Here is a 26,971-nt window from a genome sequence, read left to right on the forward strand (position 1 = left end):
GACATCCAGTCCACAGCAGGACACGCGCTGCCAGCACCCCAAAGGCACGTAAAGATGCTGATCTGTCTCCCTTTTCTGTTGTGTGACTTTCTGCCCAACTTCTTTCCCCCTAGCCCGTCTTTCCACTCTCTTGGCCTTTCATCAGATTCTGAAATCCATGGAACTGCATCAGCACAGCGAGCTGAGATGGCCAGACCCCTGCCCTGTCTAAGGAGAAAAGATCCAACCAGATGAGTCACATCCCTGAACAGAACATGAGCTCGGGTCCAAGCACCATATCTCCTGGTTGGCCTGCGAGTCAAAGCATCCATTTGTGATTGACCAGCAGTCCAGTGTTCCAAGAACGTCAACAAAATCTGGACTTCCTCTGCCTTTTCTATCCTCTCTCACCTCCACCTTGGCTCTGGCTGTTTGTTAGACACAGGAGAAGTGAATACCCCTCACACATCAGGACCGACAGTAAAATTAACCCTTTCCTTTTCATCAAAGAAAGGCTGTTAATAAAATTAAGAAACTCTGATATTTTGTCTCCAAAAGGAGAGAAACTTTGATAGGTTTTACTTCAATTTCTTTGGAAGAATCACTCAATTCTGGTTTCAGCATAAATGCGTCTTTTAATTTCTTGTTCATCCTTGTGTTTAATCAATACACATTCCACTTGAAAATGAATGCTTTGGGGTATTTACCAAAAATACAACAGAACCAACCCTCGCTAATAAAACCCCAAGCCTCAGGAGGGTTGGTTTAGTGTTAGACAGTGGCAGAATTTAGAAACACTTTCAACTCATTTAGCCCTTAGATCAACACTACAGAACATACCATCCCTAGTCCCCCCCCCGCTTTTAATAATTTGCATCCCTCACCTCCCACTTTCAGAGCTACAAGGGCCTGATTCAGGAATCCCCAGCCCAGGGAAACCCCCAGCCTTATGGACTGGGACCAAGGGCAGGCTGGGTGGGTGACAGAGGCAGGAGGGGAAGTAGCCTTGTTCTCTAGTAATTCTGCACTGCTATGCTGGCCTGGTCCATTGCAACAGGGGTGCAAGCCTCTGCCGCTCTGGCCCTGTTTTGGACCTTCTGCCCTGCGGGGCTCAGAGTTGGTGCTGTTGGATGGTGCTCTTTCTGTCCGAGACCTGGGGACAGGGAAATGACAGAATTCAAACGGGCAGCAACGAGAACCCTAGCCCCTTTCCCTGCAGGCCTTCGTTAGGCTTCACTCTGGCAAACACCCCTACACAAGCTCACCTTTCTGCACGTACATAGCCCAGATGGCTTAAACGGGGCTACTCATGTCAAGGATGCAGCCCTTAAATAAGCCCTTTCTCAGTAGAGCAGGCCAGTGGTCTCCCTCCACCTATCCCTTTAATAAACACATAAAGAGGAAAAGAGGCCCCCTCCACTCTCATTAACAGAGCTTTGAAGGATTCCCAGCCATCCCCTCCTTGTGGGGGAGGGAGGAGATGGAGTGGGTCCTGCTGGCAGACCGCAGAGCCCTCGCCCCTCCACTGAGCTGGTTTCAAAGCACTCAGAGCCTAGGGTGAGAGACGGTTCAAAAGGAAAAGGTTCTAGAGGGCCAGAGCTGTGGGGCCATGAGATTCCATTAGCTCAGGGCTGGGCAAACTACGGCTCATGGGCCGGATCCGGCCCATCAGGGCTTTGGATCAGGCCCATGGGATTGACACCCCCATGGCGCAGCGGGGCTAAGGCAGGATCCTTGCCTGCCCTGGCCCCGCCCCGCTCCCGGAAGCGTCCTCACCACATCCCTGTGGCTCCTGGCAGGGGTGGGGGCAGAGGGCTCTGTGAGCTGCCCTCACCTGCAGGCACCGCCCCTCGCAGCTCCCATTGGCTGGGAATGGGGAACCACAGCCAATGGGAGCTTCAGGGGTGGTACCCACAGGTGAGGGCAGCGCGCAGAGCCCTATGCCCTCCCCTCCCCCAGGGGCCACAGGGATGTGGTGCAGACGCTTCTGGGAGCGGTGTGGGACCAGGGCAGGCAGGAAGCCTTCCTTAGGCCCGCAGCGCCAAGGGAGTGGCAATCCTGCCGGCTGGATCCAAAGCCCTAATGAGCCAGATCCAGCCTGCGGGCCATAGTTTGCCCACCCTTGCTGCAGACAGATTCTTCTTCTACCCCAAAGCCCAGAGTAGCAGCAGTGTGAGTTTCAATGCCAGACTTTCTGGCTGGCCCTAAGGCAGCAGATGCTTCCTTGGGCCACCCCAGATTAATAGGCTTACCTACCCCAGAGCAATTAGACACAATCAACAGAGTGGCTCCATCCTAATGTGGTTCTCCTTCCCCATCCCCAGCCTGGCTCAGCTCCCTGAATGGTGGGGGCCAACTGCCCACCCCTCCAAAAGCAAGGCACCAGAGTAGGAACTGCTTTGCTTCCATTGAGCCACATTTGTAGCACAGGTAGCCATGTGCGTTTCCTTTATTCTCTGAGCTTGGAGAGCACGTAGGTGGATTCCCCTGGATGGAAAGGCATGGCCAAGACCAGCTCATCTGCCTAATAAGGAGTCAATTAATGTATGTTCTGAAGCAACCCAGCACGTCGGGGTTCTGTCCTGTCTCCTTCATTCTCCTGCAGTGATGGAGGTGACAGAAACTGACTCCTCTGTGCCTGGGAATTATTTCTGATCCTGGTAGAGGGAAATGTCACTTTGGGAGCTAATGAGCTAACCTGCCCTGCTGAGTGTCTAGCAAGGACACCCAGCGGCAGGTCCTGCTCTAACACAGCCCATTCCTCGCAGACACATTGTGCAGCCCTGCTTGTTTAACAGGAGCAACAAAATAAATAGAACAGAGCAAAATGTCCCCCTGCTGGGCTGCAACCTCCTTGCCCAGGCCCCAAGAGCCTAGGGCCAGCCTGGGGCACAGGAGGGTGCCGATGACTTGTTGGGTCCCATGTTTACTTGCCATACAGAAGCCGGCTTGCATCTTCCATTGAGCAGCAGGATGGGAGAAGGCAGGCGTCTCACTGCCCTACCTCCCACTCTTCCCATGCAGTTTCACATGCACACGGACACCAGTCCCTGAGTGTGCGATGGTATTTCTAGAGCTTCCCCTGCCAGTGTGCCCAGGACACTGCTCGGTTAAAATGTCAACATGGACAACCTGTGAGTGGGTAGGAGGAGGCAGTGCTCCAGTGGAAGCTACTTCCACCCCTTAGTGGCTGCAGTGTATTCAGCAGCAGGGCCTAGGAAGGTGCTGGGTCTGATTCACCATCACCCTGTGTCACAGAATCCAGTCACTGCTACTGGTGCCTCCTCCTGGCTACCCTGGGAATTAGCTCTGCCAGGCACTGCACCCTCTTCTGGTGGTGTCTCCTCATCCTATCTCACCCTGCAGCCCCTCTCGTTCTAGGATCTGTAGCCTCCTCTTTGTGACTCGGCTCTCCAGCCGGGTCACCACACACTGTCCCCTTCCAGAGGTAGCAAAGTCCCACTGGACGAAATGGCAGTCTTCCCTTCACAGCTCTGACCATGCCACTCCTCCAGTGGCTGGCAGGGGAACCTGGGCCCACCCGCCCCCTACCCTGGGTTCCAGCTCAGGGACCCTACCTCTAGCAACAGTGGCCTGCTCACTCCCAGGCCATGTTGCTCTTCCTCTGGACTCCTTCCTACTTTGCAGCTCAACCTCCTGCCCTCCTCCCCCTGGGTTTGCCAGTCCAGGTTCCCTCCTCTCAGGAGTGACTTCCTGCCCTTTCCCAGTAGCTGCTCCCCCACCTCCCCATCGGATGCTAGCTTCCTGGCTTTAGAGGCCCTGCCTGTTCCTGCCCAGCTGAACCTGCTTGTGATCGCTGGCTCTTCCTCCAAGTGCAGCCTGTGGAGTTAATAGTCCTGCTTGGCCACCTGAACCCCCTCCAGTCCTGTGGGGTGGACGCCACATCGCACCCTGCTACCATTTATACTCGTACAAAGTGACTTTAACCCCCACCTCAGGGCAGGAGTATTTGATACCCTCGCTGCACTGGTGCCAATGCCTGCACCAGATGCAGGGCGACGGATAACTAGAGCCCATGCATGGCAACACGAGGCAGCCCAGACGGCATGAACTGGCAAGCCAGAGGGCACCACAGCATCTGGCTGTGTCCAGCAGCCTCCGTAAACAATCCTTCTGCACCCATTCCACGACACACTCTGCAGTGGTCACCAAACGGGCCCAGCACCCGCTGGCCTAACAGTGAAGGGTGGCAGAGCCCAGAGCACCAAAAGGAGGAGTGACGCCAGCTCACTGCTAGTGGGGCTGGTATCTGTCTATTGGGGTTGGCATCTGCCCCATACCATCAGTATGTGCTCAGTGAGGCCAGCATCTGCCCCACACCATCAGCATCTGGCCAGTGGGGCCAGTATCCATCCAGTGGGGCTAGCGTCTGCTCCACTCCACCAGCATCTGCCCGGTGGGGCTGGCGTCTGCCCATCGCCAGCGCCTGGTGGCGGTGCTCCCTCTGCCCCTATCATGTCAGCGGGGCTCGGCACTCCAGGAGCCGGGCTGTGTGGCACAAGGGGGTCAGGGCCTCCGGGCAGTTGGGGCTCTGGGTGGTACCGCGGCCCCTAGCCACAAACGCCCACCCGAGGCGCTGTGCTGGGGCCATGGCAGCTCCATGGGGAAGGAGTTCTGCTCTTCCCCACACTGCCCCCCTTCCCCTGCCCCTGTTGCTATGGAGAGTGGCTGAGGCCTGCAGCTCACTGACCTGCCAAGGCTGTTTCCCAGGAGCGGGAGGAGGCAGGGCCAGGCCAGCCCGGCTGGAGCTGCCATTGGCGGCGCCAGGCACGTGAGCCACATTGGAATGCTGATGAATTATGGCATTTTTCTCCCCTGCTCGGCTGTCTGACGGGGAGAGGCAGCAGGAGAGCAGGGCACCGCCAGGCGCCCACTGGTAGGCGACGAGGCGTGGGAGCCGGGGAGCAGCTGCAGGGCCTGGGCACGCTGGCTCAGGCTGAGCTCTGCTGGCTTCAGGCCCCTGGCCTAGGGGAGCCCAGCCAGAGCCCACTCCACACACAAGCACCTTCAGCGTAACCCTTCGGAGGCCAGCCTGTCATGGCTGGTGGGAGCAGCACGCCGAGCTGCTTGGCACATGCCCTGCACACACGCAGGCGGCAGGTATGTACCGCTGGGCCTTGGCCCGGGCAGCGGGCTTCGCACCTCCCGCTGGCCTTCCAAGAACAGCAGGCTGGGTGTGTGGCTCCGGAGCGTGTGACCCGGAGTTGTCTGGGCCCAGGGTGTGGAAGGGAGCAGTGTCCAGTGGTTAGAGAAGGCGGCTGGGAGTCAGGACTCGTGGTTCTTGTCGCTGAGTTGCTGCCTTGCTCTGTGCCTCAGCTTATCTGCTTGTTAAATGGGGGTGATCATTCTCACCCAGCTTTGTAAGGCACCTTGAGATGTTTAAATGAAATGCTCCAGATAAATTAAAAGGATGGCTATTACTAGCTACTGTAAGTAGCCACCAAAGGGACCTGTGAGGTGTCTGTCACCTAATTAAGTCCGGCCTGTAAGTAAAGGCTGAACATAATTATAGTGGGAATGTTTGTGGCACCTTAAAGCAGTGACCTAGGACAGGGGCATGCCTCCTGAAGGGGCATTCGCTCACACTCATTTCTCTGCAGTGTGTGCTGGCTGATCCCTGACGCCTGTCTCTGTCTGCAAAGGGTTAATGTTTAATCCTGTCTCTTGGTGCCCTTCCTCTGCTGCCCTCCCTTCCCCATATGGCACACTGATTAGCTCGCGTCTGCAAGGACCATGCCATGGGGACAACCCCGGCTCCGTGGCGGTTGCCGGTGAGGGAAAGGCTGGCTGTGACTGTCTGATGGCTCCGCTGAGAGCCCTGTGGAACATTTCACTTTGATCCCCCAGTGCTGCTGGTGCAGGCTCAGAACCGATGGCAGAGGGAATTTTTGTGGCTCTGGGGTTGATAGTTGTTTGTTGCGTCTCCACATGCTCTTGGTGGAGATAACCCAACCCTGGATTCTCCCATTCACTTGCCTTGGCCCAGCATCTGTCCCAGGTACTCAGCTGGTGAAACCCTGGTGTGGATCCCCATGGCTTGAGGAGCACAGATCTGCTTTGCTGTACACAGGGGACAGGTCTGCCTGTGGTGCCCCTTGTGTGCCAAGAACAGGCATCGAGCTGTGGTTATTGGGCATTCCCAGCAAAGTACTGATAGATTACACAGCTCATTCCTTGAATGACCCTTCTCCACATGGCTCTTCGCTCCCTGGTCTGCCTGCCACTAGTCCACTGGGGCTGCTTGATGGGTTTGCTTTGTGGCAGCCTGTCCTGGCGGGATTGTCTGAGATGTTTTTATGGCACAGACCCAGGGGCAATCAGCTGGTGTGTTCATAGCTGACCTTAGACATCTCAAGGGTTCTGCCCCTCCCCCTGCCCTAGGACACTGCAGATCTGTTACAGCTGTTTGCTGGATGAGCTTCTCTGTGGATCACAGGTGACGGATTCCTTCCTTGGCCTGTAGCATTCTCCACCTGCCTTACCTGATGATGGTATCAGCAGGATGCTCCAGGCCAGCTCTAGGGCATAGCCTGGGTTAGGGCCCATCCTTCTATGCGTGGATCTACTTAGAGCAAAACACGAGAGGAAAGAGAAAACTATGTGGCTGGTTTCCTTACAATACCCATTTTCTGCCACTCCTTGCTCTGGGTATCTCCATTGACACTTGGGCTTACAATGTCACTACTGAGCACAAGCCTGGGCATCCAGTGCTGTGGGATCTGTGATTCCCTTCACCTTACTGGGCCCCAGCTTCAGCATCCATGAGTGAAGTTAGTGACACTCACCCATATGGCAGCAGGGGCTGCGAGGCTGAATTAATTCACGTCTGGGCCCATAGAACACGGACTGCTCTGTTGCTGTTTCATTCTGTATCAGTTTCTTGCTTCCTGGGACTGGAGGAATGCTGGCCCAGCAAAAGCCAGAACACAACTCTTAGACATAATGCTGAGCAGCAACAAAGAGCAGGGTGGGATGTGCCTGCAGCTTGCTGGATGGCTGGAAGTAACAGCTAGAGCACCCCGCTTTGAGGACATATTTCCTGTTGTGCATGGCTTTACTTGTGTTCAAGAGAGTAGATCCCTAGGGCTCTCGTAATCTCCACTCGGTTCTTCACAGCGTGGAAACCTCAGGCCAAATCCTCCTGTCTGGAACCTCACTGAAGTCCGTGAGAGCTTTGCCTGGGAAAGGATTGAGGGATCAAACTTGCACTCATTGGGGTTGATGGCAAAACTCATACAGACTTCGACATCAATAGAATCTGTTCTGGAGCACAGGCTGAAGGATCAGGCCCTTGAGGTTGGAGGAGGCAGAGGCACTGAATGAACCTGTGTTATGCTTACGCCCGGAGACGGATGTTGACTGAAGGATCCAAGATCTGGTTTGGATAAACAAGGTCTTTGGATCCTCTTTGGGCTGAACAGAGGCCAAGTCCAGAGCCCTTCTCCTGGTTTTTCCACTGAGATCCGAAAGCTGATTTCGAGGAGGTGATTTGCAAAATTCTTTCTGGTTAAGGCTCTGAGCACCAGACAGACAGACTGGGATAGGAATGCAGGCAGGGCCCCAGTCTGCAAGCTAGGGCAGGGCAGGGCATTCCCAGCTGAGAGCTCACGTCCCCGCTGGCCAGGCAATGCTCAAGTTGGTTGACCTTCAGGCTTTGTGTAAGACAAGTCCACTGGAGAGTCTCACCTGCTTGGCTGGCAGGTTAAGAAGCTGGACTGTGTGTGTCAGCAGCTTTTTACAATAAAGAATCTTGAGTGGGGGATAAGCTGACCGGGCTGAGCCCACAGGCCTGCTTGGAATGGAGGATGGTGTGGAATACGGATGTCGGAGCAGGTAGCTCCATCCTCAAGAAAATGAATATCATGCCCTGGGATAGGCGACATGCTCCAGGGGAAAATACAGGGCCAGAGCCATGGTTCAGCCTTACGCTGTGAGCTATGGAGATGCTGTGGGTCCGTCTGCAAGGTTGAAGCTGGTTTCTCCATGGAGTCAGTGAGAGTGGGAGGGATGAGTGACATGGCATGGCAAGCGAGTGTTTCTCTTACACAACCTCAGCTGGTTGCTAGTGACTCTTCGGCACTGCAGCTGTGCCATTGTAGCATTGTAGCATAGACGCTTCCTCCATCCAGAAGGGTGGTTTCACCAATGTAGTTAATCCACCTCCCTGAGAGGCAGTCACTAGGTTGATGGAAGAATTTTTCCATTGGTCTAAATGCATCTACACCAGCGGTTAAGTCAGCACATGACTTTTGTCGTAGCCTGGAGTAATGTAGCTAGGTCAGTGTAATTTGTAGGTGTAGACTTGGCCTTATTGCACAGGGAGGAAGGATGGCCAAGTGGTTTGGGCAGCAGTACAGGACTTAGGAGAACTGCGTTCAGGTCCTTGTTCTTCTGTAGACTCCTTGTGTGAGCAGGGGCAAGCCAGCTAGACCCAGCTGATTTCAATAAGATCTGGGTGCCTCCCCAGGATCTGGCCCATAGCATCTGGGTGCTTCAGTTCAGCAGCTGTAAAGTGGAGATAATGGCTCTGTGGAGCTGGGCTAGGGAAAGTGCTCAGATACTCAGGTGGTAGGTGCCCTGTAAGTACTATGGAGAGGGATAAGAGCTAACTTGTAAAGCTAATGCTTTTCATTCACAGAGCTCCCAGTTCATCAATATCATTAGCCCCATTTTACAGATGGAGAAACTGAGAGCGAGAGAGAGGGGGAAGGAACATGCCCACGGCTGTACAACCCATCAGTGGTAGAACTGGTCCCTCAGCTAATGCCGGAGCTCTAGACCACAGTGAGGGGAGGATCTTCGGCAGCTAACAGCAACCCAGGAAGGGTTTCTCAGGTTGCTTAGAAACTAAACAGTGCTAACGAAAAGCTTATCGTTTGAGTATAAAAATGTAGAGCAGGAAAAGACCCGGAGGAAGGGGCTGCTGGGTTTGGTTCTGTTGGGGGCCCTGGCAAAGGAAGGAAGCAGCGTCAAAAGATTGCCACAAAATTCTTTTTCTCATGGTACATTTGAGTAGCACTCAAAAGGCGGACTGGGGGCCCAAGCCTGTGAGGTGCTCTGCACCCTTACCTCCCATTGATTTTGGAGATGAAAGGACATTCAGCACTGGGCCCATGCAGCAAATACTGGAATGGGCTGATCATACTATCCAGCTTTTTTAATATATCTGGGTGTAAGTCTATGGCCTGGAATTACGCTGTCAGGATGTACCTGGAAAGAGTGAGAAGGCGTGGGACCATCCATGTGCCTGATCTTTGCCATTGTTCCTTTAGGGTCTTGACAATTGCTGAAGCACTAATGAGACTTTACCTGTGATCTGAATCTTTTTCTGTTGCTTCTAAAGTTTCTTCTCTGAGAAGCGGCAATGAAAGAGAGAGAACTTTATTGAGAAGGCTTTGATAAAATGCAGGAGCGAAATTCAATAGCTGGAGTCTTGGAAAGCTGGCGTTTGTGCCTGCTAATGAATACAAACCTGCAGCACGCAAGTAGTGATAATACCTAGTGCTTATTTAGCACTTTTCTGCCCTAAAGCTCAGAGCAGGTCAGTATCATTATCGCCACTTTACAGGTGGGGAAACCAAGGCACAGAGCAGTGCTGTGACTGATCCAAGGTCATCCAGCGGGCCAGTGGCAAAGCCAGGAATATAAACCAGGCCTCTTGAATCCCAGCCCAGGGCCCACTGGTTTCCCCCAGTCTCAACTTTGGAAATTAGGATTGGGAATCTCTCTTCTTCCAGAAAAAAGATTCTGCAGCTCAGAAGAAAAAAAAAAATTGATTGACATGAGTTAGTGTTCCTGCTCCGTGACTGAATGAATCAGCTCAAACTCATGTGGAAAAGTTCTATGGCATGTTTAAAGCAATAGGTCTATAGACATCTACTGAGATTGATAGAAATTGTTCTAGGAAACCTACAGGATTTAATAGAAAATGAGATCCTGCCTATAGCCATTCTATAGAATTCTAGAGCAGGAATAGAATTCTCTAGCATGGTATAGAAAACGTGATCATTGTCTGTTAAAAATCTGTGGGTCAGATCAGCTGAAGATCAGCTTTTTCCATCATTTTTTTGGGCCATGCTAGAGAATTCTATCCCGGCTCCAGAATTCTACATTATGGTTTAAATTCCTATAGACAGGACTCATTACCTAGCTCTTTAGATGCTCCATGTGGACTGCAATGACTCTGTGCAGTTAACTAGTAAATTGGAGGGGTTGTTGATTCACCTCTAAATTACCTGGAGCCTGGATAAAAAGAGAAAAGCTTAATTAGCCCACCGGTTCCTAGAAGGCTTGGATAAGTTCTTCTTTTACCTGCATGGACTCACCCAGCCACTCAATAGAGACTAGGCAGCTCTTGTAATTAATAGAGCCAATCCTCAGCCTTACAGAGCTAATCCTCAACTGCAGTGACAATTCTGAGACAATTACTGAATGACCAGAGACCGGCACTCATTTCATGTGAATTGCACTCTCTGTGTAATGTGCAGTGCTCTTCTATGGCCAGCAGCCATGCTACCTTTGGGGTGTGATATCGCTGGGCCTGAGGGCTTGTCTACACTGGCACGTTACAGCACTGCAACTTTTTCGCTCAGGGGTGTGAAAAAACACATCCCTGAGTGCTGTAAGTTTCAGCTGCAAAGCAGCAGTGTAGACAGTGCACCAGCGCTGAGAGCCGGCAGCTGCACACCTCGTAGAGGTGGGTTTTTAGAGCTCTCTCCCCGCACTCTGCCGCAACCACACAAACCACATTAAAGCGCTTTAACGTTGTCAGTGTAGACTAGCCCTCACAAACCAGATAGCGTCAGGCCTGATCAAAATCTCTAAGGGAAACCTAAATGTTGTAGGAGCTGGTGTTAGGGATTCATTGCTGAGTGCTTGTACTTCTGAGACAGAAATGCCCCACGGGCTATTGAGAGAGCTGAGATATAAAATCATGGCCTGCCCACTTGTGTCTTTGTGTAATGCGGACAGACCCCGCTTGTCCGGATCAAAACTGGGACCTTCAGAGGTTAGTGCATGAGCCTCTACTGTGTGAGCTAAAAGCCAACTGCTTGGTAACTAAGGCTGTGGAGCAGACTCATAATCTCTCTCTTTTTCTAAGTGCCACTAGATGGGTCAGAACACCATACCCAGAAGGTGTGTGGGTTACATTTGCACATCCCCTGGTACCTCTTGTAAGACTTCGTGGTATCTTAGACAGGTACATTCTACCCGGAACTTAGGTTCTGTCTGCCGCGTCAATTGGATACAGTATTCTTTGCTTCCTGTCCTCAGCTTGGGTCGTGTTACTGCGTGCTTTTAACGGCTGGTACTTTCCACTTCAGCAATGAGTGTGTGCACTAGGCCAGGTTCTCCATTGCCCTGCACCGATGCAGCTTGCATTGTCATCATGCCAGTGCAACGGGTGGGAAGCTCTGGAAGACCAGAGAGTCAGATTTTGCACTTGACTTGCCAAGATTCAGATTCACAGGTTATCAAACGCCCTGGGACCCTTCAGGGTGAAGGATGCTGTAGAAGTATCAGCTCTTGTGACTGGTTATTCAGAGATTCCAAGGCCAAAAGTAACTGCTGTAATCATCTTATCTGATCTCCTTCATAGCCGAGGCTAGAGAGCTTCCCTACAGTAATCCCTAGAGCAGAGCTTGAGAAAACACCCAATGTGGAGTTAAAAATTGACAGTGATGGAGAATCTAGCATGGCCCTGGTAAGTTGTTCCAGTAACCACTGGATGAGAACCATGTACCCTCCCTGTTAAAATGTGCGCCTTGTTGTCAGTCTGACAATTCGTCCAGCTTCAACTTCCAGCCATTGGCTTGTGTTGGACCTTCCTCTGCTAGACAGAAGAGCCTGTTCTGCTCCCCGTGTAAATACTTGTAGACGGAGATCGAGTCGGGCCTTCCTCTTCTCTTTACTAAGTGAAACACCTGATGCCCCAGACTCTGCTAATGGTGCCATGTCAGCCCTTTGAGGCAGAGGCAGCTCTTTGTCCCTCCAGTCTACAGCTTTGGGGCCTTGTTAGATGACCAGGTTGCAGCAGAGGCCAGAGTGGTGCTTTCCAGCAGGATCCAGCAACAAGACTGAGGCCTATTCTCCAGAGTCAGACCCTGCTACCATTATCTGTGGAGCTTGAGACTAGACAGCTGATGGCGCGACACAGGGCTGCAGCCAAAATCCAGTCAGAGTAGAATGCATCTGGCCATCCCAGGATCTCAGTGCACTGTGACCTGTATTGGCAGCCTGGGGGTCTCTGGGTGGCTTAGGATCTCAGGTCAAGAGTGAGCTGGTTCCCCACTGCCATTTTGTAACCCGTGGAGGGGTTCCCTTGGGAGAGGAAGGGCTGCTGGCATGGCATCCCATGCATGAGAGCCTCTTCCTCTGAATCCTGGGTGCCAACCCACTGGAATCTTCGGCCCTTTGTGCCTGCTGCAGGGCTTCTCCTTCCCTGCTGAGAGCCGGGGGAGGCTGCAGTGGGAGAAAGGGCCGTCCTTTTTGGCACAGCTGATTGGTGTGGTTTTGCCATAGGGGTGTGGCTGAATCTGGTCTCTGCAGTTGCAATGAGTGGCTGTGAAAGTGCTCTAGCTGATGGTCTAGCTCTAAGAGCTGTTGGGCAGGGCCTTTTTTTAACAAATCCAAAGGCTGGAGGAAGGCTGGCCCAGTGGCTGACGCACTAGCCTGAGCTGCTAGGAAGAGGTGAGCTCTGCCCCAGACTCCCTGTGTGCCCTTGGGCAACTCATTGCAGCTCCATGCCTCAGTTTCCCATCTGTGCAATGGGGCTAATAGGCTTAGCTCGCAGGCGTGTTGGAGGATTAATGCTTTAAGGATTGTGACATGCTCCGACACAGCGGTGATGGTGGCCATGGGAGTACCTGAGAGAGGGGAAATGCAGGATTTCAGCGCTGCTCCTGAGACCTGGGCAGGCAGAGCCCTCAGTCCCCCAGGGCAGCTAAGAACTCACTGGAGCCAAGATTTCTAAAACTGGGGGCCAGAAGTCAGGCTCCTGTATCCTGATTGAGGCACCTAAGAAAGTGGTCCTATGTTCCACAGTGCTGAGCATCCAGCGACCTCAGTGAGGTTACTCCAGATCCCCCAGTGCATCAAGCTCTGACTCTGGCTTGCTTGAGAGGAACAGTTCCCTGCTTGAGATGTCTGCCTGGTACCAAACTGCACTCAGCCTTTGGGAACTGGGTCAGGAGGACGCTGGGCATTGCGAAGGGAGTCTGCAGAAAGGACAGGATCTAGAGTCAGTCAAATGAGCGTAACTGAAGCCTGTGTCTCTGTTTACTTCACTGCAAACCACCTGTGCTGAGGGACAGGAGCTTTGCAGTAGGGACATTCTTGTTTGAGGAGAGCGGGAGGATTACTCTGCTGATGAGAAGCAAATATATGCGAGATCTCGGCATGTCAGGGAGATGCTAATACATACAGTCAATTCCTGCTTCTTTCTTTGTATGGCTGGGGCTAAGAAACCAAAGCCCTGTGTTGCATGTGCCACAAACCCATCCATCTTCTCCTGCCTGCCTCATGGCTCTCCGTCCTCCCTCTGCCCCTAAAACAGACCCATCGGGGAACGACCTCCATCCAACTCGTGTTGGGGAATGGGAAAATGCAAAATATCCCTCCAGGAACCTCGCCCCCTTTGCCAAAATCCAGCTCCTCCCCCATCTCCTAGCATGTTGTCCCTCCCCCTTATGAGCATGGCCTATTGGAGAAGAAAAAGTGTGATGGAAAGAGAGTGAGTGCCCAGGGCGCAGCCAGTGGCCCCTGGGCATGGCCCAGAGGAGCCTGCCATGCTCTCCTTGGTGCCCAGGCACCCCAAAGTCCCCTCCTGGGCTCTCCATGGTACACGGCTGGCCAGCAGTCTCCAGGGTGCTGTCCATGGTACACGGGTCTGGTCAGTGGTGCCCTGCAGTGCTGTCCGTGGTACATAGATACAGGCTGCACCGTGAGCCTTAGTTACATGTCAGGCCATGACTCCTCGCTGTGAATGCAGCCTTCTCTGTGGCACCGTCCGTGGGACATCAGTACAGCCCCTAGTGCTCTCCGGGGTGCATGATGCCCTGCAGCACTGTCTGTGGTGCTGTCAATGCACAGACACAAGCCACAAGGCTTTTTGTGGTATATCAGTGAAGCCTTTGGGGGTCTTCTATGGTGAGATCCAGGCCATGGTGTGCTGCTGTGTTCCACATGCTGCTCTCCAGGGATGAGTGTGGGTGCAGCCCCTGGCGCTCTCAGGGGTATATACGTGTGCTCTCCATGGTACACAGGTGCGGTGCTGGTCTCTCTGGTGTCTCTCCTGAGCTCTCTGGCCTCACCTACCATCACTTCTGGAAATAAGGGCTCTCAGTGTTTCCACTGGAAGACCCTGACTTTGGAAGACATTAACACCTGCGGGGCTTTTCGTTATTCCTCCATCTGATGGGGAGAACGGCTGTGGTGGTGCAGCCATGTCGGTCCCAGGATATGAGCGAGACAAGGTGGAGGAGGTCATATCTTTTATTGGACATGCTTCTGTTACTGAGAGAGACAAGTTGGGGAGCTGCACAGAGCTCTGCTCTGGGGCGGGGTGAGACTGTATGTGGCTCCAAGGCTGAAATTCTTAGCAGCCTACAATTTGCATCACTAGCCATAATGGTGCAGAACTGTCAGCGGCCCAGGGTCCATGGGTACAGCTTTGTCCATGCATCAGGAGCAGGCAGTCTGGGGCTTCCTCCCTGTGTGTGCTGAGGCTCTAGGTCCTATTATTTGTGCCAAGAGCAGGAGCACATGAATATGCTTAATCTGGGAATGGCACATTCTGGGCCATGTATCAGTAAAACAATTCCAAAGGCTACTGCGTCCTTTGACCCTTCTAGGTGTGAGCAACACCAGAGGCACAGGAACGAGTGTGCCCCAGACACTTTGATCTCCCTGCCCTTGTCTTTCCTTTCTCTTTTATTATTCTGTCTCCACCTTCTGTCTAGCTTCCCCAGTGGTGCCTGCTCTGCAAGCCCCTCCCAAAGCCATAACAGGAAGAGTCACTCATCTCCATGCCAGGACAGGTAGGAAATTGCTTGATTAGATTTTGCCCTCCGTTCCTCTTACCCTGGGCCTAGATTCCCCAAAGGTACCGAAGCACCTAACTCTCACTGACATAAATGGGAGTTAAGAGCCTAAATATCTTTAGGGATCTGGGCCCTGCTGCCTTAGGCAGACCCATCAAATGAACTGTACATGCTACAGGGAGTGGACAGAGGCCTGCGCTGGGAGCTAGGATCTGGGCCTGGCTCCCCTCACTGACACTGCTGTGGGTTTGGTGTAATCTCACCAGCGCTGTCCATGCCGGTATCAGCCTGGTGCAAAGAGGCACTCAGGCAGGTAGCAGATGTGGCTGTTTGCTCAGTGCTGCCTTCCCCATTCGAGGAGGGTGCAGAGGATCTTCTATTTGATGGGCAGGTGCCTAAGGGTTTTCTGAACCATGCTGCTTGTACCAAGCTCTGTGCAGCCTTGAGGTATGTCTACACTACCCGCCGGATAGCGATTGGTTTATCAGGGATCGATATACCACGTCTCATCTAGTTGCGATATATCGATCCCCAAACGTGTGCTGGTTGACTCCGGAACTCCACTAGGGCGAGTGGCGGTAGTGGAGTCAACAGAGGTTGCCGCGGATGTCGATCCTGCACCGTGAGGACGAGAGGTAAGTTGAAATAAGATACTCTGACTTCATAGAATCATAGATTATTAGGCTTGGAAGGGACCTCAGAAGATCATCTAGTCTAATCCCCTCCTCAAAGCAGGACCAATTCCCAATTAAATCCCCAAATGGCCCCCTCAAGGATTGAACTCACAACCCTGGATTTAGCAGGCCAATGCTCAAACCACTGAGCTATCCTATCCTATCCTATCCTTTCCTCCCTCCCTCCGTCCCTCCAGCTATGGTACTCCCGTAGCTGAAGTTGTGTATCTCTCATCGACCCCATCCCCTAGTGTAGACCAGGCCTATGAATCACCCAGTAGAGCCAGGCAGCCCCTCTGGGGGGACTAGTGAACTGCGACTCTGCACAGCACTTCAGGGCAGGAAGTGAGGAAGAACCTCGACCCTTCAATGGCAGGGAGAGTGTTAGGTCAGAAATGGGTTGTAATGATCCAGTGTGATGTTCCCCTGGTGTTATCCGGGCCGGTGATCTGCTAGGTCACCCCAATCCTTGACTCTGGGAGCCAGCCTGACCCTGCTCTGCTGTGGGAACCCCCACTCATGGGCTGTTCATGCACAGACTCTGCATGTTCATGTTCATGCCAGCAATGCCCCTCTGCTATGTACATCGGCCAAACTGGACAGTCCCTACGGAAAAGGATAAATGGACACAAATCAGATATGAGGAATGGCAATATACAAAAACCTGTAGGAGAACACTTCAGTCTCCCTAGCCACACAATAGCAGATGTAAAGGTAGCCATCCTGCAGCCAAAAAACTTCAGGACCAGACTTCAAAGAGAAACTGCTGAGCTTAAGTTCGTCTGCAAATTTGACACCATCAGCTCAGGATTAAAGAAAGACTGTGAATGGGCTTGCCAACTACAAAAGCAGTTTCTCCTCCCTTGGTTTTCACACCTCAACTGCTAGAAGAGGGCCTCATCCTCCCTGATTGAACTAACCTTGTTATCTCTAGCCTGCTTCTGGCTTGCATATATATACCTGCCCCTGGAAATTTCCACTACATGCATCCGACGAAGTGGGTATTCACCCAGGAAAGCTCATGCTCCAAAACATCTGTTAGTCTATAAGGTGCCACAGAACTCTTTGCTGCTTTTAAAAGATCCTTTGTTGCTGCCTAGGCCAATGTCCTTTGTTCCTGTTAGGATGGGCTGGGTTTGTCCCATACATGCCCTGATGAGGTGTGAACTGCCTCTCTGCTCTTGGGGAGTTTTTCCTGGGCTTGGTTTAAGCCATGAGAATACATGTTCAGCCTTATAACTACATACATGAAATTATAACCTACAACATTACTATAACAACAATGCTCAGTGCATCATGAGCCTTCTGAAGACCCCGACATGACAAACTTTGCATTGGACACCACACAATGATATTATAAAGATGAACTTGGGGGTGTAGCGTGTTCCCACGAGGTACAGAATGTCACACCCAGGTTTGAATTCTGCCAGGGCATTGGGGCGGCATCTCTCCTTTTGCGAACAGTGCCCAGGAATCTTTGCCATCACCGTGTGTGTATTTAATAATGTCTCTGTCGCACACCCACCCCATCTCTCCCATTCGTGGAGCGCAGGCCATGCACCTTGCATGCAATGCTGCCTCTTGTAGGAGTCAATGTTCTGTTATTAGCAGTGCTCCCATAGTTTGCTTCGCACCCACAGCTCCTGCACTAGACTCCCCTCCAGCAGCACTGGCACTGCAGTTCCAGCCTTCAAGGGGGCATGTTGTTCCATGGTGCATGATGGGGGACACCATCAGCCCCAGGTCTCCATCTTCTTGAGGTCAGGTGCCAAATTAGGCTTGTGTTTTGGTGGTCCGGGTGCAAGTGAGGTGGCATTTTGAGGGCAGGGAGGGCATCATATGGTGACAGGACCTCTGCATGTGTCACTGCAGCTCATTCCCCCAGTACCGGTATTTTAGAGGTGGAGGCAGCAGAGGGAAGTGACTGCCCCAGAGTCACACAGGGAGTCAGCGGCAGCATCAGCTATAGACCTTGACTCCCCTGATGCGCAGTCCCCTGCTCTAATCACTAGGCCACATTGTCACCCTTTCATAATTCAAGATCTCATTAGCAGGAGGAGGAGGGATTAGGCTGTGCTGGTATCAGCTTCCTAACCCGACAGCCCCCATGCAGTGAAACCCAGCGGTGACCGCAGGCCTGCTGCCTGCCCTGTGGTTACCAAGTGGGGCCTGTTCCCAGCAGGACAGCGCTGCTGCCCTTAGCATCATGGGGACGGCTGTTATTCTTGTTGGGTGATTTTCTGGGATTTTCAGTGATCAGAATTCCCTCCCCACCTCCCCCTACTGCCCCCAGGGCCTGTGCAGTTTAGGGAGGAGCCCCGCCCCCCACCCAGGAGGAAACTTCAGCTATTTTAATCTGCTATTAGGCCCCCATTTGCAGAGCACCGGCTCCCCAAGGCTTAATCTGCCCCGATCCCTGCAGAGCCATTATAGGCTGCGAGCTGCTCAGGCAGATGAGGGATGGAAGGAGCCGAGGAATCTCTGACATTCCTGCCTGTGTGTCACTTTCCCCTCCCCCGGCACTGCCAGCCGAGCCCCTCCTCACACCCAGCTTGTCTGAGCACTGGCCCAGTCCTGGCCTTTCCAGCCGCCCCGCTGTCTGACCAGCTCTCATTCCCTTTGGATCTCCCGGTGCCCCCGGACTGGTGCCAGGTATCGGCACAGGGCCCGCTCAGCAATGGAGTGATGCAGGCAGGCTGGGCCCGGGTCTCAGCTCGTCCATGCTGGGATTACTGCACTGATAGAGACGGGAATTGCACCACAGCCCCCTGGGGGGCCTGGTCGCTATGCTCAGGGCTTGGTCTAGGGTGGGAGAGAATCAGAGTCCCTGGGGGCCTGATTCTCGCTTCTTTAGAGCCCTTCTGTGCTGCGCTGACAGGAGCCTGGAGGGCTTGTGACTCTGTGACTGCCACTCAGTTTCCCCTTGGCCTGCCGGAGCAGGATAAATGAGGATTCAGGCCATTGGTCTGCCTTCTCATTCTGGGTATCCCAAACACACCTGCTGACCCCTGCTGAGATTGGGGTCCCTAGCGAGAGACAGTCCCTGTGCCAAAGATCCCCCCTCAGTAGATCAGCCAGGCCAGCAGTGGGGGAAATGGGCAGAGAGGAGCAGGCCTGGCCCACGGTCACCAGGGAGCAGGTGGCAGAGACAGGACTAGAGCCAGAGGGAAGATCTTCAGCTTTGCTCTGGTCCCCACATGCTAGACCAGAGGGCCGGAGCGAGGCGTGTCTGGCTGGGGAGGGCTCTTCCAGGCAGGACCTGTGGCTGCCCTCTGTGACCCATCCGAGGCTGTGGCGGATGGCCATGTGGAGTGGGATTGGGGCAGGAGGGATGCCCCGGAGATGGGGCCATGGCACACAGCACTGTGGGGACGCCCAGGAGCCCACTGGGCAGCCCCAGGGCAGCTGCAGTAACTTTGCCAGGCCCGAGGGCTTTCAGAGTGACACTGGCAGCTTGGCCAGACCCTAGCGCAGCCCAGGACTGGGAGGACACAGGGGCAGTTCAAAGATGCCTTACACCCCTCGCCTTGGATGGCACCGGCAGAGCAGGTCCCCCTAGTCAGCGTCCTTTGTCCTGCCCACTAGGCCACGCTGCCAGGGACAGGGCAGGCCCTAACGAGAGAAAGCAATGGAAATGTCCACGGCTGAGTGAATGGGAGTGGGACCTGGAGAGCGAAGGTCTTGGAGTGCTACACCGAGATCTGAAGGGACAAACGGGGAATGGCTGGATCCAATCTCTGATTCTGGGGTGGGGGGGTGGTTCATCGCAGCAAAGCACTTCCATCTGGGGATGTGGGAAGTGGCCCTGACACGGGGACACGTCCGGCGGATGGTGCCTGGGCACTCGCTCAACTTCACAGGTGATCCCAGAGCGTGACGGCTTTCTGCGGGTTCCTGGGCCCTGTGCTGAGCCCCACCCGGCATGATCCCCGTGAGACACACGTTTGCATGGAGGGCATGCAGGCCCAGATCAGCTGCGTGGCTCTCTAGGGCTGGGAGTGAGCGACACACAAACCAACCTCAACCTTCTCTCAGCCCCTGAACAGCCAGGGCTCACAAGTCCTGTCCCTCAGCACTGCCTTCGCCTCTGGCTGCTGCCCCTCTTGGAGCAGGGGGAGATTGACCCAGTCACTTGCTCCCCACTTCTGCCTGTGCACACAGTGGCTGTAGCAGTGTGATCTGGGGGCTCCTGGGCCTCCCTGCATGGGATCTGCAGCCAGGGCAGGGGGAGCCGCTATCTGACCACACACAGCCCAGGGGCGATGGGGAGGGGGGATGATGTGACTAAGCCACTAAGCTCAGGGGTGCTCAGATCCAGGGGGCTGGTTTTCTGCAGCTGAGAAAAGGGACCCAGCAGGAGCTTTGGCTCTGGAATGGCCTCCCTGGTCAGAGCCATCCTGCTCCACAGACACTTGCTGCAGAACATCACAGTGGGAATCTCACCTGTTTGCACAAGGGACCAGTGTGTAAATGAGCCTTATTACACACCTACAGAGACCTATGGGCCCAGTGTAGCCTCTGTGAACAGCTGGTATGATCTGTGCTCAGGGGCGACCCAGCACTGGTCTGGGGGGATTGCACGTCGGACTGAGGGCCGCTGGCAGAGCTGGGGGAAGGGGACCCCAGGCAGGGGGTGCAGGGGGCTGTGGCCAGGACTAAGGGACACCGGCTGAGCTGTGGGGGGAGCCCAGAGTGGGAGTAGCAGGGGGCTGTGGGTCAGGGCTGAGTTCATCAGCAGAGCTGTGGATGACATCAGCCTGCCTTATACCTAGCACTCTCCCGTTCTCTCAGTGGTGATTGGGGAGGGGAGACATTAACCCCACCTTGGTTAATCAGGGGTTAACAGGCATCTTAGCCCAGCTCGGCCCCTGGGCAGCACGTGGAGGGGTACTGGACAGTTGGTGATCGAAGACTGCTGGGGGTAGATGGGCCTCCCAGAAGGCAGGAGCACAGGGAATTGGGGGACAATGACCGGGGAAGGGAGCTGAGGGCAGCCCAGGAGACCTGGAGCCAGACCTACAGTGTCCTGAGAAGGTCTGGGACGTGGGGCCAGTGGAGCTTGGAGCAAGGCGCACTGTCCTGAGCAGAGGCAAAGCCTAAGGGTGTCTGGACTGAAGCTGGGGGATGGCGGAGAGGTGCTGCAGGGGAGGGGAGATTCCAGGGAGACGTCTGGCAGGCTCTGCCAGGAAGAGCTTTGCAGGCACTAGGCTGAGCCCCAGCCCGAAGCCCTGGGAAGGCGGGTGGGGCTGGAACAGGAAGCCAGGGGGCTGAGGGTGGCAGGGGAGACTGCCCAGGACAGGGCAAACTCTAGGTATGAAGCTCCAGGAGATGGTGACTTGGCCTTGCAGCAGGCCCGAGAAGGGGGTCAATCTGGAGCTGAGCATGAGGAAGGACCAAGGTGGCGGGAGCCAAGCAGTTCTCACCATGGCAAGCCCATGGCGGGTATGGTCACACACTGGGAGCTGAGTGAATCATAGAATATCAGGGTTGGAAGGGATCTCAGGAGGTATCTGGTCCAACCCCCTGCTCAAAGCAGGACCAACACCAACTAAATCATCCCAGCCAGGGCTTTGTCAAGCCTGACCTTAAAAACCTCTAAGGAAGGAGATTCCATCACCGCCCTAGGGAACCCATTCCAGTGCTTCACCACCCTCCTAGTGAAAAAGTTTTTCCTAATATCCAACCTAAATTTCCCCCACTGCAACTTGAGACCATTGCTCCTTGTTCTGTCATCTGCTACCACTGAGAACAGTCTAGATCCATCCTCTTTGGAGCCCCCTTTCAGGTAGCTGAAAGCAGCTATCAAATCCCTTCTCATTTTTCTCTTCTGCAGACTAAACAATCCCAGTTCCCTCAGCCTCTCCTCGTTAAGTTATGTGCTCCAGCCCTGTAATCATTTTTGTTGCCCTCTGCTGGACTCCCTCCAATTTTTCCACATCCTTCTTGTAGTGTGGGGCCCAAAACTGGATACTTGAGGGTGGAGTGAGCTGAGATCCCTAGTGAGGGGCTGTGGGTCTCAGTGACCCCCAGGAACAGGGGCAGGAAAGACTGAACTTTGGGCTTTGCTTGGTATGGACCTGGGACTGGAGCACCTGGAAGGGCTGGGAGCGAGTGGTGGGCTGGCTGGAGGGCAGAGTTCCTGGAAGGGGCACACCACCATAGGAATGTAGGCAGGGGGCTCTGGGAGAGCGGAACTGTATGCCACGCCCAGCCACAAGAGGGCACGTGGGGGTGCGTCTTCCCTCCCACACAGCGTGATGCACACCCTGGGTGTGCTTCCCCCTGCCTCACACTGTCAGCATGGCCTCTGGGCCAAATTCTCCTCCGCACCAGCTGTGCACCAATCTGACTCATGGTTGCTCCTGACTTGCCAGGCTGGGAGTGAGAGGGGAACCAGGCATTGGGATCCACCCACCCTGCTCTCACTCTGCCCCGGTGGGAGGGGAGGGCTGAAAGGTTGGGGGCTTTGCTTAGAAATAGCAGTGTATTGAGTCTGGTGCCCCAGGACTCCTTGGGTATGTTTGAGATGTCTGTTGAGAGCGCTCACTCCCATACTGAAGGGGTGGGGCATTGAGATGGGATTAGTCACAGCTGCCTAGGGGATTTGGACACTCAATGAATGGGAAATGAGCATCCACATCTCTTTGGAGGCTTTGGAAAATCCCAGCCTGTATCTTTAACCAAGCTGCCCTTTCTCCCAAGTGTCCCTTAGGCACTGGAGTTAAACACAAAGAACAAAATCCCAGGGTTAAAAAGTCCAACTGAAATGCCTCTTCTCAATCACTGCAGCTCTCAGCCTCATATTATGTCATCAGTTCCCTAGCTGTCTGTAGAGTCTCCTGTGGCAGAGAAGACCTGGGTTTCTAATGGGGGGAAACAAGCTGAAAGGAAAAGAAAACCTTCACGCCTTTGTCACCCACCATAAAAGAGCAAACAAAGAGCCGACCCCCTTTTCCTCCCCTTTGAGAGAAAGTCACCCCAGAGGAAAGGCAAGGGACTAGGGGTTGAGAGCACACGAATTACAGCAGCCCTTCTTTGGCTGCTCCGGCAGCTTGGGAGAAGACATAAAATCCGGGGGAGGGAGCAGCAGGGTGGGATTCTGAGCCAGACATCACGGAGCTAAGCAGAGCCCTGTGCTTGTATCTGGATAACCGTTCCCTCCGCTGAGCTGGGAGCCGCTCTGTTCCCCTGGCGTGTTCACAGACCCAGAGCCCTGGGACCCCAGTGTGAGCACTGGTTAGCCCAGCCGTGAGTGCCAGGGCGTGAGTGGTTAGCACAGTTCCTCCCGCTGAAAGGCTAGTGCACTGCATTGGGCCCATCCCAGCGTTAGTGCGTGCAAAGACACTCACACCTGAGAAAGAGTTCACCGAGTCAGGAACAAAACAGCAGTGAGCTGGGTTCGGAGCCCAGGAAGGTGGAGTTGGCAATGGGGTGTTGCAGTGGCTTTCCAGTGACTTTTGGAGGAGAGGGTGTGGTTGGGTTATTCCCAGAAAGCCCCACACTCGTTGCCAGAAATCCTGGCACACCCTCCATCTTCAGTTTGGCTGGTTATTGCTCCACATCTGCTGGATCTTAAGCCCCCCGGGAGTCGAGGGGAGTTACAAGTGCTCAGCACCTTTGGGAATCAGGCCAGCAAAGACTGATGCCTCTGCTACTGCTTCCAGCTGCAGGACTTTAGCTCAAGCCATAAGGCATGCCCTGAGGACTGGAGGTCCTGGGGTCAGACTCTGCCAGCCCCAAGCTGAGCTGGCCACAAAAGCCCTCACTTGAGTAAATCAGGTCACTAATGTCCAGTGAGGGGGATACGCACATGCTGTGCTTGCCAGAGGCCGCCATGAGGCAGCTTGGAATGTTTGGCCTCAGGGCTGGTGCAAGGATTTTTTGTGCCCTGGGCAAAACTTCCACCTTGCGCCCTTCCCCGTCCCCGAGCCCCCGCCCTGAGGCGCTCCCCCCCGCAGCAGCTCCCACCCTCTGCCCTGAAGTGCCCTTCCCCCCGTGGCAGCTCCCCCCCTGCCCTGAGGCACCCCTCCGCGCCCCAGCTCACCCCTGCTCCGAGCACGAGCATCCCAAGCACGCCGTCGCTGCTTCACTTCTCCCGCCTCCCAGGCTTGCGGCGCCGGTCAGATTAGGATGGATCTAGACTGTTCTCAGTGGTAGCAGATGACAGAACAAGGAGCAATGGTCTCAAGTTGCAGTGGGGGAAGTTTAGGTTGGATATTAGAAAAACTTGTTTACTAGGAGGGTGGTGAAGCCTCCCCCCCTGCTTGCTGCAGGCAGCCCTCCCCGCGCTCCCCTGCCCCAGCTCCCTCCGCCTAAATGCCAGCAGCTACCGAGGCGGCCGAAGATCCAGCCCCCGCGCTTGCTGCCAAAGAAAATGGCTCCCCCCAAATCCTAGTGCCCTTGTCGCCTAAATGGTTGCACCAGCCCTGTTTGGCCCCAAGAAGCCAGGAAATAAATCCCAGAAATAGGCTTGACTCCCAGATCTCACCAGTCCTGTGTCCCTGGGCTGGCTGGCTGCTCCCTCTCGCCCCCTGATGGAGCTGTCTGGCATTGCTGAGGGCTGTTTCCCATCCCCATGGCCAGAGCAATGGTCCTTCCCTGCACATTACACAGTTGCTGGGGCTGGCTGGATTAACCGGCTGTAAATCAGTCCCATGGGTGATAGTGTAATTACAGAGCCTCTCGCTAGTTTATGATCTCATCAGAGGCCCTGGATTGATTTACAACCTGGCAATCCATCCCCTAGCCTCCATATAAATGGAACCAAACTGTCCCCCTAAGCAAGGGCAGCCAGCTAAACGCGATCCCATAATATTACCCCGTGCCCCTCGAAGGCAGCCAGCAGCTACAATTCAATAGTGTTGATGTGCAGTGATGAATCTAGCATGTGCATTGGCAATGGATCCATCTGGATGATAAATATGGACAGCGAGTGATTCTGCTGTGCTCGCCACAGGGGGGTGATGGATTCAACAAGGAATAGCTGGACTCCTGCTCTGCTCCGCCTCAGCTCCTTGTGTGACTGGACCAGCTCCTTCCCCCTCACCCCCTGGGCTCAGTTTCCCCATGAGACAATTCTCAGCACAGATCACTGATTTCACAGGGTGGCTGCTGCTCCATCCTGGGGAGAAGGGCAGAGGGCTGTGGCACTTACACACGGAGATCCCCTCCGTCACTTACAACCCTAGGGAACACAGTCAAGCTGATGCAGCTTTGCTGTCGGTGTCTGGCAGCACACACCCAGACTCTCTGCTGGCCACAGCACCATCGCCATGTGTTCTGGGCATCCCCCAGAGGAGCTGCAGTGAATCCCCTTTGACCTGTCCTAGATTCCAGGGCCAGCAGGGACCATTGTGATCTTCTAGCCTGACTCCTGGGTAGCACTGGCCAGAGACCTGCCCACAGTGATCCCTGGAGCAGAGCTTTGAAAGAAACACCTAATCTTGAGTTAACCATTGCCAGTGATGGCGAACCCACCACTACCCTGATCATTGTTCCAATGGTTAATTCCCCTCCCTGCTAACAATTTACACCTTCTTTCCAATCTGACTTTGTCTAGTGTGACAAAGTTCCTCCTCTACCTTGATGGGTCCTGCGCTTATTGGCAGATTGACTCACCTCAGTGATCTTCCCCACAGTCTGGGTCAACTTCTCCTGTGTCTAATCAGGAGTTGGGAGGAACCTGGGCCCACCCTCTACTCCGGGTTCCAGCCCAGGGCCCTGTGAATTGCAGCTGTCTATAGTGCCTCCTGTAACAGCCACATGACAGCTACAGCTCCCTGGGCTACTTCCCCATGGCCTCCTCTAAACACCTTCTTTATCCTCACCACAGGACCTTCCTCCTGGTGTCTGATAACGCTTGTACTCCTTAGTCCTCCAGCAGCACACCCTCTCCCTCTCCCTCTCCCTCTCCCTCTCAGCTCCTTGCACCTCTTGCTCCCAGCTCCTCACACACACTTCCTCTCCTCTGGCTCCCTCTTCCCTGACTGGAGTGAGCGCCTTTTTAAACCCAGGTGCCCTGATTAGCCGGCCTTGATTGGCTGCAGGTGTTCTAATCAGCCTGTCTGCCTTAATTGGTTCTAGCAGGTTCCTGATTACTCTAGTGCAGCCCCTGCTCTGATCACTCAGGGAACAGAAAACTACTCATCCAGTGACCAGTATATTTGCCCTCTACCACACTCCTGCACCCCACTGGTTTGGATCGGTCACATATCCCTCCCCTCTGCTCAACACCAAGCGGTTGGGCAGCTTGGGAAGCCAGACAGTGCACATGTGACAAGCCATCAGCATTGCCATGACGGCTCCCTGCTCTGTGTTGCACACGGAACTGGAAAGGTTGGAGGGATAAGAACCACCTGGTCACCCTCGTGTTCTTCTCCTTGTTCAGCTGCATCCATTGGAGAGGGGCATGGTCGGTCATGAGGACAAATCTGCGCCAGAGCAAGTAGTAGCGCAATGCTTCCATGGCCCGTTTCACAGCGAGGCACTCTCTCTCCACCACTGCATATTTTTATTCCCTCAGAAGGAGTTTCCTACTGAGGTAGAGAATTGGGTGTTCCTCCTCCCCGACCATCTGTGATAGAACAGCCCCCAACCCTACTTCCGATGCATTTGTCTGCAGGATAAATTCCTTGGTGAAATCAGGGGCTATCAGTACAGGGTTATTGCAGAGGGCAGTCCTTAGGTCTGTGAATGGTTCCTCTGCTGCATCAGACAATCTTACCAGATCAGGTCCACGGGCTTTTACTAGGTCTGTCAGGGGGTTTGCCCTTGTGGCAAAGTGGGGGATAAATCGTCGGTAATACCCCACTACACCTAGGAATGCCCGGACTTGTTTCTTGCCACATGGTCGGGGCCAATTTTGGATGGCTTCCAACTTGTTCACTTGGGGTTTTACCAGACCTTTTCTCACAATGTAGTCAAGATATTTGGCCTCCGTAAACCCCACAGCGCACTTGGCAGGGTTTGCTGTAAGGCCAGCTCGCCTGAAGGTATCAAGGACTGCCTCCATTTTCTCTAGGTGAGTTTCCCAGTCTGGGGTATGAATGACCACATAGGCCAAGTAGGCAGCAACATAACTGGTATGCGGGCATAATAGCTTGCCCTTGAGGCACTGGAAAGTAGCTGGAGCCCCATGTAGTCCAAAAGGGAGGACAGTATATTGAAAAAGACCCTCTGGTGTAGAGAACGCATTCTTTTCCTCTGCGTCTTCTGCAAGGGGAATCTTCCAGTACCCCTTTGTCAAGTCTAGAGTAG

General features: G+C 54.1%; 1 protein-coding gene across 1 annotated transcript in view; it reads left to right on the forward strand.

Moving 5' to 3' along the window:
* The first annotated feature begins 5,085 nt into the window (after positions 1–5,085).
* The window catches only part of PHC2 (polyhomeotic homolog 2), a 105,306-nt gene continuing 83,420 nt past the window's right edge, over positions 5,086–26,971 (forward strand). The window contains exon 1 of the mRNA XM_050931196.1: positions 5,086–5,100. The gene's annotated coding sequence lies outside the window, so the exon portion shown is untranslated. The remainder of the gene's footprint in view (positions 5,101–26,971) is intronic.

This window comes from Gopherus flavomarginatus, chromosome 21, assembly GCF_025201925.1.
Source record: "Gopherus flavomarginatus isolate rGopFla2 chromosome 21, rGopFla2.mat.asm, whole genome shotgun sequence".
Taxonomy (NCBI): domain Eukaryota; kingdom Metazoa; phylum Chordata; order Testudines; family Testudinidae; genus Gopherus; species Gopherus flavomarginatus.